Source organism: Prorops nasuta, unplaced genomic scaffold (assembly GCF_024137725.1).
Source record: "Prorops nasuta isolate Cenicafe-Biocafe unplaced genomic scaffold, Cenicafe_Pnas_1.2 PNAS00046, whole genome shotgun sequence".
NCBI classification, from domain to species: domain Eukaryota; kingdom Metazoa; phylum Arthropoda; class Insecta; order Hymenoptera; family Bethylidae; genus Prorops; species Prorops nasuta.
This window is the reverse complement of record NW_027116843.1, coordinates 121,475-135,913: the sequence shown is the minus strand read 5'-3', so window position 1 is coordinate 135,913 and position 14,439 is coordinate 121,475. Positions and strand designations below refer to the sequence as shown.

The following is a 14,439-nucleotide window of genomic DNA, read 5'->3' as shown; positions in this document are numbered from 1 at the left end:
AGTTACCATAGCCCCTTTATAAGTACTCCTTGACCCCAAGTGAGTTACCATAGCCCCTTTATAAGTACTCCTTGGACCCAAGTGAGTTATCCTAGCACCTTTATAAGTACTCCCTGGCCCCAAGTGAGTTATCCTAGCCCCTTTATATGTACTCTCTGACCGCAAGTGAGTTACCCTATTCCCATAGAAGTACTCTCTGACCCCAAGTGAGTTACCATAGCCCCTTTATAAGTACTCCTTGACCCCAAGTGAGTTATCCTAGCACCTTTATAAGTACTCCCTGACCCCAAGTGAGTTATCCTATCCCCTTTATATGTACTCTCTGACCGCAAGTGAGTTACCCTAGCCCATTTATATGTACTCTCTGACCTCAAGTGAGTTACCCTAGTCCCATAGAAGTACTCTCTGACCCCAAGTGAGTTACCATAGCCCCTTTATAAGTACTCCTTGAACCGAAGTGAGTTATCCTAGCACCTTTATAAGTACTCCCTGACCCCAAGTAAGTTATCCTAGCCCCTTTATATGTACTCTCTGACCGCAAGTGAGTTACCCTAGCCCCTTATACCTTCTCCCTGACCCCAAGTGAGTTATCCTAGCCCCTTTATAAGTACATCCTGGCCCCTAGTGAGTTACCCTGGTCCCATATAAGTACTCCCTAACCCCAAGTGAGTTAACCTAGTCCCTTATAAATACTTCCCGACCCCAAGTAGGTTATCCTAGCCCCTATATAAGTACTCCCTGACCCCAAGTGAGTTACCCTAACCCCTTTATAAGTACTCCCTAACCCCAAGTGAGTTATCCTAGTCCCATATAAGTACTCCCTGACCACAAGTGAATTATCCTAGCCCCTATATATGTACTCTCTGACGCTAGTGAGTTACCCTAGTCGCATATAAGTACTCCCTGACCCCAAGTGAGTTACCCTAGCCCCTTTATTAGTAATCCCTGACCCCAAGTGAGTTACCCTAGTCCCTTATAACTTCTCCCTGACCAAAAGTGAGTTATCCTAGCCCCTTTATAAGTACATCCTGGCCCCTATTGAGTTACCCTACTCCCATATAAGTACTCCTTGACCCAAAGTGAGTTACCCTAGACCCTAAATAAGTACTCCCTGACCCCAAGTGAGTTACCCTATCCCCTATATAAGTAGTCCCTAACCCCAAGTGAGTTACACTAGTCCCATATAAGAACTCCCTGATCGCAAGTGAGTTACCCTAGTCACATAGAAGTAATCCCTGACACCAAGTGAGTTACCCTAGTCCCATGGAAGTACTCCCTGACCACAAGTGAGTTACCCTAACCCCTTTATAAGTACTCCCTAACCCCAAGTGAGTTACCCTAGTCCCATATAAGTACTTCCTGACCACAAGTGAATTATCCTATCCCCTATATATGTACTGTTATGTACATAGAATAAACATACATAACTCATTGCTACAATAAGCATTATATAATTAATATTATTAATATTATTATCATTTAAAGATATAATTAATAACTCTAAATCTATCATAATTATATTAAAATATCAATAGCCTCATTGTAAAGGAGAGATACTCCTAAAAGCGACAAATTCCTAAATGTAATACGAAGCGCCAGACGCAGCTCGTTCACACAGTCGCCAAGGCTAAGTCCCGACACGTGGCAAAATGCACTTCGACGGCAGTCGAATGTTCTAGAACAATGACGCATTTGACCATTGGGACCCGTAAATGTTACCATATAAGGTAATGTTTGACGCTGCACTTTGAGGGTAGGAGCCCCAAACGTGCAGCCCCAAAAATCAGTTCGAGTCAAAAGCTAGAAGGAACAAGTCGAGTCTCCTAGGACCTTCAGACCTCTCATACCTTAATTTTATCCAGACAATCCTTTGTCTCTTAAAACTATAATTATCTAGCTCATAGCTCTGGTTATCAATTTGTATAAAGAAGAAACATTGTAAATCAAACGTCAATAAACTTTATTATACAAAAGAATTTCGAGTTTGTCGTGAATCAGCGATAGAATCACAACAAACTGGTGGCAGCGGTGGGATCCGTTGACTGGTGAAGATCAAACCTACATAAATCTTCATCCCAAGGAAAATCAGGAAAATTTATTTCTCCGATCGACCAACCTCTACAAGGACGAACTGACGTGGATGATCATCGATACTCAACGAGACATCCGCCAACATCGCCTTTCTCAGCAACGGAGCGACAAACCCACAACTTCGAGGTTCACCCCGCATACTACCTCACGACTACAAGAAATCAACGACTGGAAACCAGCAGAACTTGCAGCCAGCCAACCAGTGAAAATGAGCTTTTGGTGAGTACGGTACCAATCATATCAGTAGCAATTTTATTTGTGAACATTGTAACCGCGAGCCCATAGCGTTCGTAGTACTAAATTTTTTCCATGTACCGTAATCCCGATAATTTAGACCGAACTCAATCTGAACCCAGCTTAACTCCCGCGACACATAGTGTACCTCGACCAAATCGTGTTTCAATCTCCCGAGAGATAGACAGTTGCATCTCTCAATTAGGGAATAGAACTTTGCGTACTCTTAGGGAAACCGACGAAGGAACCCCATTTCGAAACGTAAATACGTGAAGACGGAATAGACTAACTATGGCTCACCGTGGCAACGCGAATAACGACGCCCCAGAATTAGATCATAGTTACACCGCGGAACGTCCGCCTGTCAGAATAGAAGACGCACCAACAAACACGATTCCTCTTGACGAAAGCATACCTCCTAGCGCCATAGATGCTGAAATTAGAAGATTACACAACAGCATAAGGCCCCGCGAAATTAGCGCAATTGAAGAAGAAAACGCGAGACTGAGAGACGAACTCTCCAGGCTACGCCAAAATTTTAATAGGTTCCCCGCGAGGACCACCACGGCAAGACCGGCACAAAGAACATCGTATGTGACTCCCTGCGAAAGACCTCGATACGTGCCAGATCTAGACGATGAGGAAGAAGAAGAACCTCACCACGGATATGCTTTCCTACATGTAACTCTCGGAAGAATCCCAAAATACAAAGGAGTCCCAGACGAGCTAGAACCGTTTGTGAATTCTATAGTTATGGCAAATCAATATCTACACCCGTTAGATAGAGACGAATTTCTACGGCAGGTTAGATTTACAATACTAAGAGGCAAAGCTTATACTGAAACTAAGCACAAAGTAATCGAAAACATCGAACAACTAATACGAGAATTAGAAGAAGCGTTCAAACCCCGACGGTCTACCGCGACCCTCCAAAATAGTTTAAATCGATGCCGACAAGGAAAAGATGAATCGGTACGATCCTATGCTTCCCGACTAGAAGACATATTATCAGGTTTGAAAGAAAGATGCATCACGCCAGCAAATGATCCGGCTAAAAACGAAGCCATAGAAGAATTGTTAACGCAACAAGCAAAGCATCAATTCATAAAAGGATTGAATTTTAAACTCCAAGTTATGGTAGCATCATGCGAGAGCGCAACTTTCAGAGAATCAATTGCTATCGCAATCGATCGCGAATCCTTGACTCGATCCGACGAAGAGTACAGAACTCAACAGGGCTCGACCCATGGCAGACGCGATAACCAAGGACAACAACGATCCTCCGGACAACGGAATAATTCGCACCTCCATTGCAAACGCTGCGATAGGAAAGGACATGTAGCCGAAAAATGCTACGCGAGACTTAGCAACGCAAAACGGACTCAGAGTCACTCATCTTCTGTTAACAAGGTATGCAACTCTTGCAATTATTGTAAAAAACCAGGACACACTGTCCAAGAGTGCCGCACCCTAAAAGCAAAGCGAGAAAGAGAAGCTCAACAGAATGCAAATAATTCAGAGCAGCCAGTTAATGAAAACTTGAATCGACCAACACCTGTAGGAAATCTAACCGCTAATATGGTATTATGTACTCCCATAAAAAATCTGATCGAAGTACAAGCCGCTGAATTCATACGACCAGCAACCTTACTCTTCGATACTGGAGCCGATGTCTCCATAATTAAAATAAAAGTCCTGCGCAAGGAAACGATAGCTGACAAAACCCCGATTACGCTAACAGGAATAAGTGGAACACCTGTAAAGACGCTTGGATCAGTTTACCTACACGTAAAAGTCGGAAAATACACTATAACCCATAAATTTCAAATAGTACCAGACACCTTTTCGCTAATAGCCGACGGACTAATCGGTATGGATTTCTGGAAAAGAAACAGTTTCCATTTTGAAAAGGACGTGTCCTTGACGATGCTGGGACACACCTGGCCAATGAAACAAGTAGTATCACGCACGGTATCACTAAAACCGAGATCCCAAACATTAGTAGCCGCGTTAACAGATAGTAAACAAGACGGCATTGTAAACGGACACCAAATACTACCTGGAGTGTATATAGGTAACTATGCCACTAGGCCAACCAACTCTACCTGCTGCGTCAGCATTTTGAACATCACGGAGAAAGAACTAGAGATACCCTTGCCTACAGTTGTGTTAGAAGATATTCCGAGTCCACCGACTCAGGGCGACGACCCCTCTGTACCCATAACCGTATACGCTGTCAATAACTGCGCCAGCGATCGACTCGCCCGGCTAAAGTCTCAATTAGAACTAAATCATTTAAATCAGGAAGAATTGCGCACTCTAACAGAACTCTGTGAGGAATACAATGATATATTTCACTTAGAAGGTGACAAACTCCTCACCACCGAAGCGGTAAAACATACCATTACTTTGGTAGAAAATACCAAACCTATCTTTAAAAAACCCTATAGGTTACCTGAAAAGCATAAACAGGAAATTGATAAACAAATTTCTCAGCTAGAAGCTGACGGAATAGTACGGCCGAGCCGAAGCCAGTGGAACGCGCCACTGCTCGTGGTACCCAAGAAACCCGATGCACAAGGAAATATAAAAATGCGCATCGTCGTAGATTTTCGCAAGCTAAACGAAGCTACTATAGGTGATGCCTATCCATTGCCAAACATCACCGAAATATTGGACCAACTAGGCCACTCGAAATATTTCACCACCCTTGACCTAGCCTCTGGATTTCACCAGATAGGCATGGCCGAAGAAGACAAGGAAAAAACAGCCTTCTCCACACCCCTAGGGCACTACGAATAAAACCGCATGCCCTTTGGATTGAAAAACGCGCCAGCTACGTTTTAACGTTTAATGAACACCGTATTATCCGGACTCCAAGGGATCCAATGTTTCGTTTACCTTAACGACATAGTAATTCACGCCCCTACTCTAATAGAACACAACAAAAGACTGAAACAAGTGTTCATTCGACTGCGTGAAAATACTCTAAAGCTGCAACCGGAAAAATGCCGTTTCTTCGCAAGGAAACTTGCTACCTGGGTCATATAATTACAGACAAAGGCATCTCTCCAGACCCAACTAAAATAGAAGCTGTAAAAAATTTTCCAGCACCCAAGAGCGTAAAGGACGTACAATCCTTTTTAGGCCTAGCAGGCTATTACCGAAGGTTCATTGACCATTTTGCTGACCTGTCGAAACCCATGACGAACCTATTAAAGAAAGGAGTGAAGTTCAACTGGACCTCCCTAGAACAATCATCATTTGAAAATCTAAAGGAAAGATTGACTACTGCACCACTTTTACAGTATCCAGACTTTCATCTTCCTTTCATTCTGACCACGGACGCCTCCAATAAAGCAATAGGAGCCGTGTTATCGCAAGGCGAGGTAGGCAAAGACCTCCCCGTTGCTTACGCCAGCAGAACGCTTAACAAGGCCGAAGTAAATTACAGCACCACGGAAAAAGAATTAGCAGCTATAGTTTGGGCTGTACAAAATTTTCGACCTTACTTATATGGTACTAGATTTACCATCATCACCGATCATCAACCACTCACTTGGCTTTTCAATGTAGAAAACCCAGGCTCCAGATTGATGCGTTGGAGATTAAAGTTAGCCGAGTACGATTACGAAATTAGATACAAACCAGGTACTCAGAATACAAACGCAGATGCGCTAAGTCGTATATACGTGACCACGCGCTCAAGAGCACGGCAAGCTGCCCCAAGGCCAACCGACTCAAACGAAGATGCAACCTCAGCTAACCCCGACGCCGAGGAAGAAACAGCTGATGAGAAGCCATCAACCTATACTCCCGCAATGATAAATCAAATCCTTTACGAGTATCACGATACTCCATTCAGAGGACTTGAAGGCGTAAATAGAACCCTACAAAGAATTAAAATTAAACACGTATGGCCAAATATGAAAAAGGACATCGAAGAATACATAAAAAAATGTGACATGTGCCAGCGCAATAAAACAGGCAACGTGAAACGTGCACCAATGCAGATAACAGACACGCCAGTAGAACCCTTCGAAAAGGTCGCCCTAGATATAATAGGACCATACCCTGCGACCAAACAAGGAAACAAGTATGCCTTAACCTTCCAAGACCTTTTTACAAGATACAGCATAGCCTTACCAATTCAAGACCAGTCAGCCTCTACTGTGGCACGACTATTCGTTGAAAGGATCATTTTTTCTTACGGGTTACCCCAAAAGGTTTTAACTGACCAGGGTACTAACTTTCTAAGTAACCTATTTAAGGACGTCTGTAAGCTATTAAAAATTGACAAAATACAGACCACGGCATACCACCCACAGTCGAATGGTGCGCTAGAAAGGTCGCACCGAACATTGGCGTCGTACTTAAAAAACTTTGTCAACGAAGATTTAGATAACTGGGACGAATGGTTACCCTACGCCATGTTCACCTATAACACTACGCCACACACAGCTACAGGCCGAACGCCTTTTTCACTGCTATTCGGACGCGAGGTTGAATTACCGACCACGCTCAAATATCCGCCGCAACCTACGTATACATTTGAAGATTACTATAACGAGCTCCGCGAAAGAATTTGCTCAACGGGTAACATAATGAAAGACCAATTAATATGGGAAAAGGAAAAATCGAAGATCTATTACGATCACAATACACAAGAATCAAATTACGAAGTAGGAGACCAAGTATTGTTAAAGCGAGAAATGATTCGCGCTGGAAGACCGAAGAAATTGGAACCCCTATACGACGGTCCTTATACCATAACCGCAAAACTAAGCGAATTAAATTACGAATTAGCAGTGGGTAAAAAGAAGATTGTAACCCACGTCAATAGGCTAAAGCCTTATCACGTGTAGTTACCGACTCGACCACACACACATACCATCCTCTCTCCTACACTTTCCCCTTCACCCTAATTTACTTCTTACTACAATTTCATTTCATAATTACCACTAAAATTTAATAATCATTATATACTAAAACTAGTTAACTATAATAATGAACTCTTCTACGAGTAATCAACCTTACCATATTTTTATATATCAAAATCAACTCTTAAATATTTTCATTACAATTAATAAGTAAAGCTCGATTCAAAAAAAAAAAAGGGGGAAAGAGATATATATACATAATTTTAATTCCTAAGATATTTTTATAACTTTTCCCCTCCCTTATTATTATTAGAATTTCTCTAATTTCTCCGTCCTTCCTCTTGCCCTAACTATCTCTAAAACTTAACTAACAGGGAAAGGTACTAAAATTAGAAATTAGACATACATTTTAAATAAATTGAAATTTATTCAAGAACAAAGGAATCACCTCACCGTCTCTGACAATTGTTAAACAAAAAATTTTTTAAATATAAATACATTTGTTTAAATTTTTAAGATACAAAAAAAAAATTTTTTTTTTTTGGCTAAATTAAGCCATGGTATCGGAGGACATCATTTTCCTCCAAGGGTGGACCTGTCCACCCCTCAACCTGCTGGTTGGGGTACCCCCAACCACGGTAGGGCTCCACCCCGGTGTACTGGAGCCACCTTATCCCAAACAGGTCGAAGGCGACCCAGAAGCTATCCTCCAGGCAGTCATAATCCCACTCATGGTACCTCTGGATGCGGTTCGACTTTCGGCACATCCTCCGGAACTGCACCGCACCCACGTTGAAGATTATGACTAAATAAACAAAAGAAAAGGGATAGAAACAACGAAATTAAAATTAAGTAGAAACAAAAACTAAAACAAAAAAAAAGAGAGAGACACTCACCATTATCTAGCCTTAAGAAAAGGCGACGCCCCTGGCCGTCAATCTCCCCTCGGTCATACATATCCTTCCGCTTATAAACTTGTACAGCCATGTCACTGTCGGTTTCCGGAACTTTGAGAATCGAAATGAAATTCCCCGTACGGAAACCACTAATATATAGTCCATTCCCCACTTCGCGCAAATTCACGCAAAAACGCTGACCCAATGTCTACGAACCAGACGCACCTTCGCGACCAACTAAAATAACTCCCAGTAAAAAATAAAACTTGTTAAAATTTTTTCACATTAAAACTCCACAATTAACCACACTTGCCCTTTATTATAGGTGCATGCTGACCCTTATGGTCATAACGATGCACGGAAGCTCCCAGCAAGTCCAAAACATTCCCATCAAAGGTCAACCGGGACTATTTTATGAAAAATTCGGCACGGTCAATTTTTATAAAGAAAAATGGAAATTAGTAATAATCACCGACATAGTAGAATATCGCCAAAGACTCGCGCAACTAGACAAATTCCTATATGATCAAACCCTTTGCTACAAACAAGAAGGAAGAAAAATCTGTAAACACCCCGTTATTGATACCGTCTACAAGCTAGAGACAGCCGAAAAGAACCTAGATGAAATAGATGAAATAACGTTACATCAAGAGAGAAACAGACGAGGACTAGCAAACGGAGTAGGGTCAATTGGAAAAATTTTATTCGGAATAATGGACAGTAACGACGAAGAAGAAATAAATAAACATCTACAAAGCATAGATCAAACAGTAGAGACCAACAGAATAGCACTCTTAAAACAAATACAAATTATCGACCAAACTATAGAAACTTATAATAACATGATACAAAAAATAGATGCGAACGAAAAAATGCTGATGAAAACAGTACGTGATCTAGAAGCCCAAGCGGACGAGCGAGAAGCTCTATATAACATTAATCTTACATCCGAAGAATTAATGATATACACGGAACACTTACTAAATTTCGTAATACAGGCGAGCCAAGGAGTAATAAATCCAAAAATTATTCGATATACAAAAATTCTCGAATACCTTAAAGATGCGATCCCTCACATCCCTCCTGGCACGCAATTCCCTTTTCCATTAGAAACACTAAATATACATTTAATTTCAAAACTAATGAAACCCACAATTTATACCAAAACCAACAAACTAATTGTAGTATCAAGAGACACGGTAGTGTCTCGACGGCAAGTACAGAAAAAAGTAGATAATAACATGTATATACGGCCGTCGAGGCACTACTCTCTTATACAGCAAGTTTGGCTGTCCTAATTTTCAAACCGATTTTTCTTTGTGAATAATCCACTATCATGATTTAAGCAAAGCTTTTCTTAAAATGGTTTTGAAGGAGCTTTCATTTGAGCCCATAAACATTAAAATCGGTTCACGCAATCCAGAGATCTCATACTCTGTTAGCTATATATATGCCGAAGTTGAAATTCTTCTCCTTCCTTTCTGTATGTCTCGGGCTGAAGTTGACCGCTTCTGTATGTCTCGGGCTGAAGTTGGCTGCTATATTCAACTGCTATATTCAATACCGGCATAACCCTAATTTCGATCGATTTCGATAGAACTGTCAATAAGGTCAAAATCAAAATTACTCTGTATTAGGATAAAAATAGTGTGATATAATTCAAAGTGTAGATAATTAAACTAAAGGAATAAATACATGAAGGAGTCTGATGGAGAATCAGATAAGTAACACAACATTGTAAAATATATTAAAATTTAATATTTTGTGGTACTTTGAGGGATTTTATTTCAGGTTATAAATAAAATATTTTCCTTGTATGCACCTCTGATTTGAAGTCATACCAGTGCCAAATGCTCTAACAATTCTTGGAAATACCCTGTTATTGAAGAATGTAGATTAACGAAAATTGTAAATGAAACAGAAGGATGAGGTTGTTACGTTCACTCATAACCAACACGTGCATGGTAGTGTTTCAACAACAATTAACATAAACGTTTTTAAGAAAAGTAAGTACATTGTGAAAAAAATTAGTTTAATTAAAGCAAAGTTATATACAAGGTATCCTTTCATAGTTTGCAATTTGATGCCAGACCAGTGCCAAATGCTATAACAATTCTTGGAAAAATGCAAGCACCAAAAAGTACTACCATAGTTAAAGAGGAATCAGTTACAGTTCCAGTGGATATTACTACTTTTTATAATAAAATAGATAATGAAGATAGTGCTGCCATGTGTTGCTGGAAAACAGAGCTTTGGTTTAATGCAACTACGGAGTACTGGTTGAGCAATGGAAACAGTAGTTTGAAATGTGATTAACTGTTGATGACTCAATGATATGTCAATTTACTAGCGAAAGAAAAAGATAAGCCAATTGTTCATTATCACATGGTAAAGTAAGTGTAACTCATTCAACCGCTTAAAATGTATGTAATTAAAAATTAATTGTTTATTTATTTATTTTTTAATTCAGCTCAAGCATGTATTAAAATATAACAATTACTTTGTTGAGTCTCTCTTTCCAGATGTACTTCAAAGGTTATTGCAGATAAAACAGATAAGGATAATCTTGTTACATTCACTCATAATTAAGACACACGGTAGTGTCTCAATAGCTATAAACATAAACATTTTCATGTAAAGTAAGTACATTGTAAAAAGAATTTGTTTAATTAAAACAAAGTTATATATAGGCATTATTTCATAGTTTGCAGTTTGATGCCAACCAGTGCCAAATGCTATAACAATTCTTGGAAATACCCTGTCATTGGAGAATGCAGATTAACAAAGGTTGTAAATGAAACAGAGAAGGATGAGGTTTGAACATATGCTAAACATCCAGGTATGGAAATCAATAACAAATTTCATGTTTAAATTTTTCTTTTCTTCAAACTCATATGGATTTCAACTGTCCGATAGGTTATATCATATATAGAAACAATTTTCCATGAGACAATAAATCTTTCTTATTACTACGATTAAAGAAAAGCAGATAAATATTTTCTAATCGTTATTTAATATTCAATTATAATATAAAAAAGTATTAAAACCATATATTTACCTACGCTTCCCCAATCAGAATAGAAAGAAATTATTATTATTACCAAAAAAATTATTCAAATTTAATTTTTTATAAGAATAACATTGATTTTTATAATATAATATGTAATATATCTTTTGGTACTTAGTGAGATTTTATTTCAGATTGATTTACAATAACATGTTTAATGTGTCATTGTGCAGGGTTAAGCTGTAATATTTAATACAAGAAGTCAGAAATGATTCCAGTTTACCATAGAAAGAGCCATAATGCAAAGTTAATGTTGAGAGTTAAACCTAAGGAAAAAGGTGGAGAAATTAAAAAATTAATTTGGAAGCCAATTTTTAATAGCGAAAGGCTTGCAGGTGATTTTGGGCATAAACCCTTTGAAATATATAAGTCAATTAAATCATAATTTTAATGATAACGTCATCTAGAAATGAAACAATGAAAAGAAGTCATCATATTAATATTTTCCATGCAATAGAATTTACAGTGAATAACTTTGCGAAACTGAAAGCAGTATATCCACAAAAGAGTGGCTTCCATTGTATAAATTGGTGTATTTCCTAGTTTATATTAATGAAAGGAAAATATAAATGGTACTAGTGTGCTGGAGAAAGTGCCATAATTCAAAGTTGATATTGACGGTAACAGCTAAGAAAATGATGGATAAATATGAGCTAATTTATAAGAAAATCCTTAAGAGTGAAGTGCTTGCAGGTGATTTTAGGCATACAACTTTGGAATTAGAAATCACATAGTTGATGAAAATTATAATAAATTTATGTAGATGTGTAAATATGAAAAGAATTCATGATTGCAATATTTTACATGTGATCAGGCATATGGTGAATAAAATTAGGAAACTGAAAGCTGTATATTTAATAAAGAGAGGCATCCATTGTATAAATTGGTGTATTTCCTAGTTTATACTAATGAAGGGAAAATATAAATGGCACTAGTGTGCTGGAGAAAGTGCCATAATTCAAAGTTGATGTTGAGGTTAACAGCTAAAAAAGTGAAGGATAAATATGAGTTAATTTATAAGAAAATCCTTGAGAGTGAAGTGCCTGCAGGTGATTTTGGGCATACAACTTTGGAATTAGAAATAACATAGTTGATGAAAATTATAATAAAATCATGTAAATGTGTAAATATGAAAGGAATTCATAATTTCAATATTTCACATGTAATAGAACATACAGTGTGTAACTTCAAGAAACTGAAAGCAGTATACCTAAAAAACATAGACTTCCATTGCATTAACTGGTATATATTTTACAGTTTATATTAATGAAATGAATATATAAATGTCACTAGTTTACCAGGGAAAGAGCCATAATGCAAAGATGATAGTGAGAGTAACACCTAAGAAAAAAGTGGATTTAAAGGTAAATTTAGAAACAAATTTTTGAAAGCGAAAGGCTTTAATGTGATATTGGGTATATGATGTTGAAAATATAACTCAAACAGTCATTGAATCCTATGTTAAATGCCTCTAAAAGTGTAATTATGATAAGAACTCATCATTGTAATATTTTGTATTATATTTAATAGATTAATAAATTAATATCTCGAATTGAAGCTTTACATTATGGAACGATGAGAACATTGGAAAATGTTTTATTAGATTGAATTAGTTAAAAGAATTTTTAGTTTTAATTCCTATATTCTTACAAAACGTTATAAGATCCCACAAAAAACAAGCTTTGCTTGTAAAAAAAGGACGGCAAGTACATAAGTCGTATCTAGTATGATTAATATATAGTAATATAAAATATTTTAATTAAAAAAAAGTAGTGAAATCCAAATGTTAGGCAAGTATAAATTTTTTCCATGGCGAAAATTGAAATTTAGAAAAAAGTAAAAAGTAATACAAAAATTACTTGCCGGGCCCGTAATATTCATGTGTAAGTTGCTATCTTGCAATATAAGCATTGCTTCTCGTAAGTTAAAAATGTGGCTATTTAATACGATTGCATACAACGGGCCTGGCAAGTAATTTTTGTATTACTATTTACTTTTTTCTAAATTTCAATTTTCGCCATGGAAAAAATTTATACTTGCCTAACATTTGGATTTCACTACTTTTTTTAATTAAAATATTTTATATTACTATATATTAATCATTCTAGATACGACTTATGTACTTGCCGTCCTTTTTTTACAAGCAAAGCTTGTTTTTTGTGGGATTTCACATACCTCTAATAACGCCCAAAGAATTCGATCTCTTGCAAATATATCCAATTCCAATCCCTATTCAGAATTCTACAACATTACACTCCATAATAGATTTAAGACAGGAATACATAGCAATAGACAGCATTGCTGAGCACTATACAGAGTATACTGAAGACGAACTACAAAAATGTTATACGATAAAAGATAATTATCTCTGTCCAACGGATAAACCATCCAACAAAATAAAGACAATTAATCCATGCGAAATTGCATTATACTTAAAATACATAGATATAAATACGTGCGAGCATAAACTTATACATTTAGTGCAACCGATGCTAATTCCCATGAAAAACCAAGCCTCGTGGATATACTCCACACCGCGATTAGAAATTGTAGAAGTAATCTGCAAACAAAAACCTACTTATAATATAGAATTAATGGGCTCCGGAGTAATTAATTTATATAAAAATTGTATCCTAACAGCTACTAATTTTGTTTTGGAACCCGTACAAACCTCCAAGCCCAACAAACATAAACACTATATCCCGCACTATAATTTCTCTTTGAGAGCCATAGATCCTGAAAACTACGTAGCAGCAATCAACACAACCAAAATTCCCAGGCTGCATAACATCCTGAACAAGGTCAACGACCTCAACACGCTCAGCATCCAGCTAAAACAGCTGAAAAAGGATGTACAAAACGAAGACCTAGGACAACACCACACCTATCAACATATGGCCATCTCATATTCTACTACAACGTTAATCATCATAGGATTAACCATCTACATAATCTGGCGATATCTTCACAGAAGACCAAAACCTAAGCCAAGACTCAGGTCAATACAGGCATTGCCATCCAATGCCATCGTAACAGATGACGCCGCCGCCCCAGCAACGGACGACGCTGCCCCGACGCACATGATCATCGTCACACCTGAGCAAGCAGTAAACCTTCAATACAACCCCGATTATTAACCACCCACCCTCTTTTTCCAGGGGGGGAGGGGTGTTATGTACATAGAATAAACATACATAACTCATTGCTACAATAAGCATTATATAATTAATATTATTAATATTATTATCATTTAAAGATATAATTAATAACT

The 14,439-nt window shown here is 37.8% G+C and overlaps 1 long non-coding RNA gene across 1 annotated transcript; it reads left to right on the top strand.

Annotated features, from left to right (window-relative positions):
- Positions 1-10,518: 10,518 nt before the first annotated feature.
- LOC136784094 (uncharacterized) lies at positions 10,519-12,132 on the top strand. The gene is made up of 3 exons (XR_010824369.1): positions 10,519-10,740; positions 10,806-10,940; positions 11,342-12,132. It is a non-coding gene; the product is annotated as an uncharacterized lncRNA (long non-coding RNA).
- Positions 12,133-14,439: the final 2,307 nt, after the last annotated feature.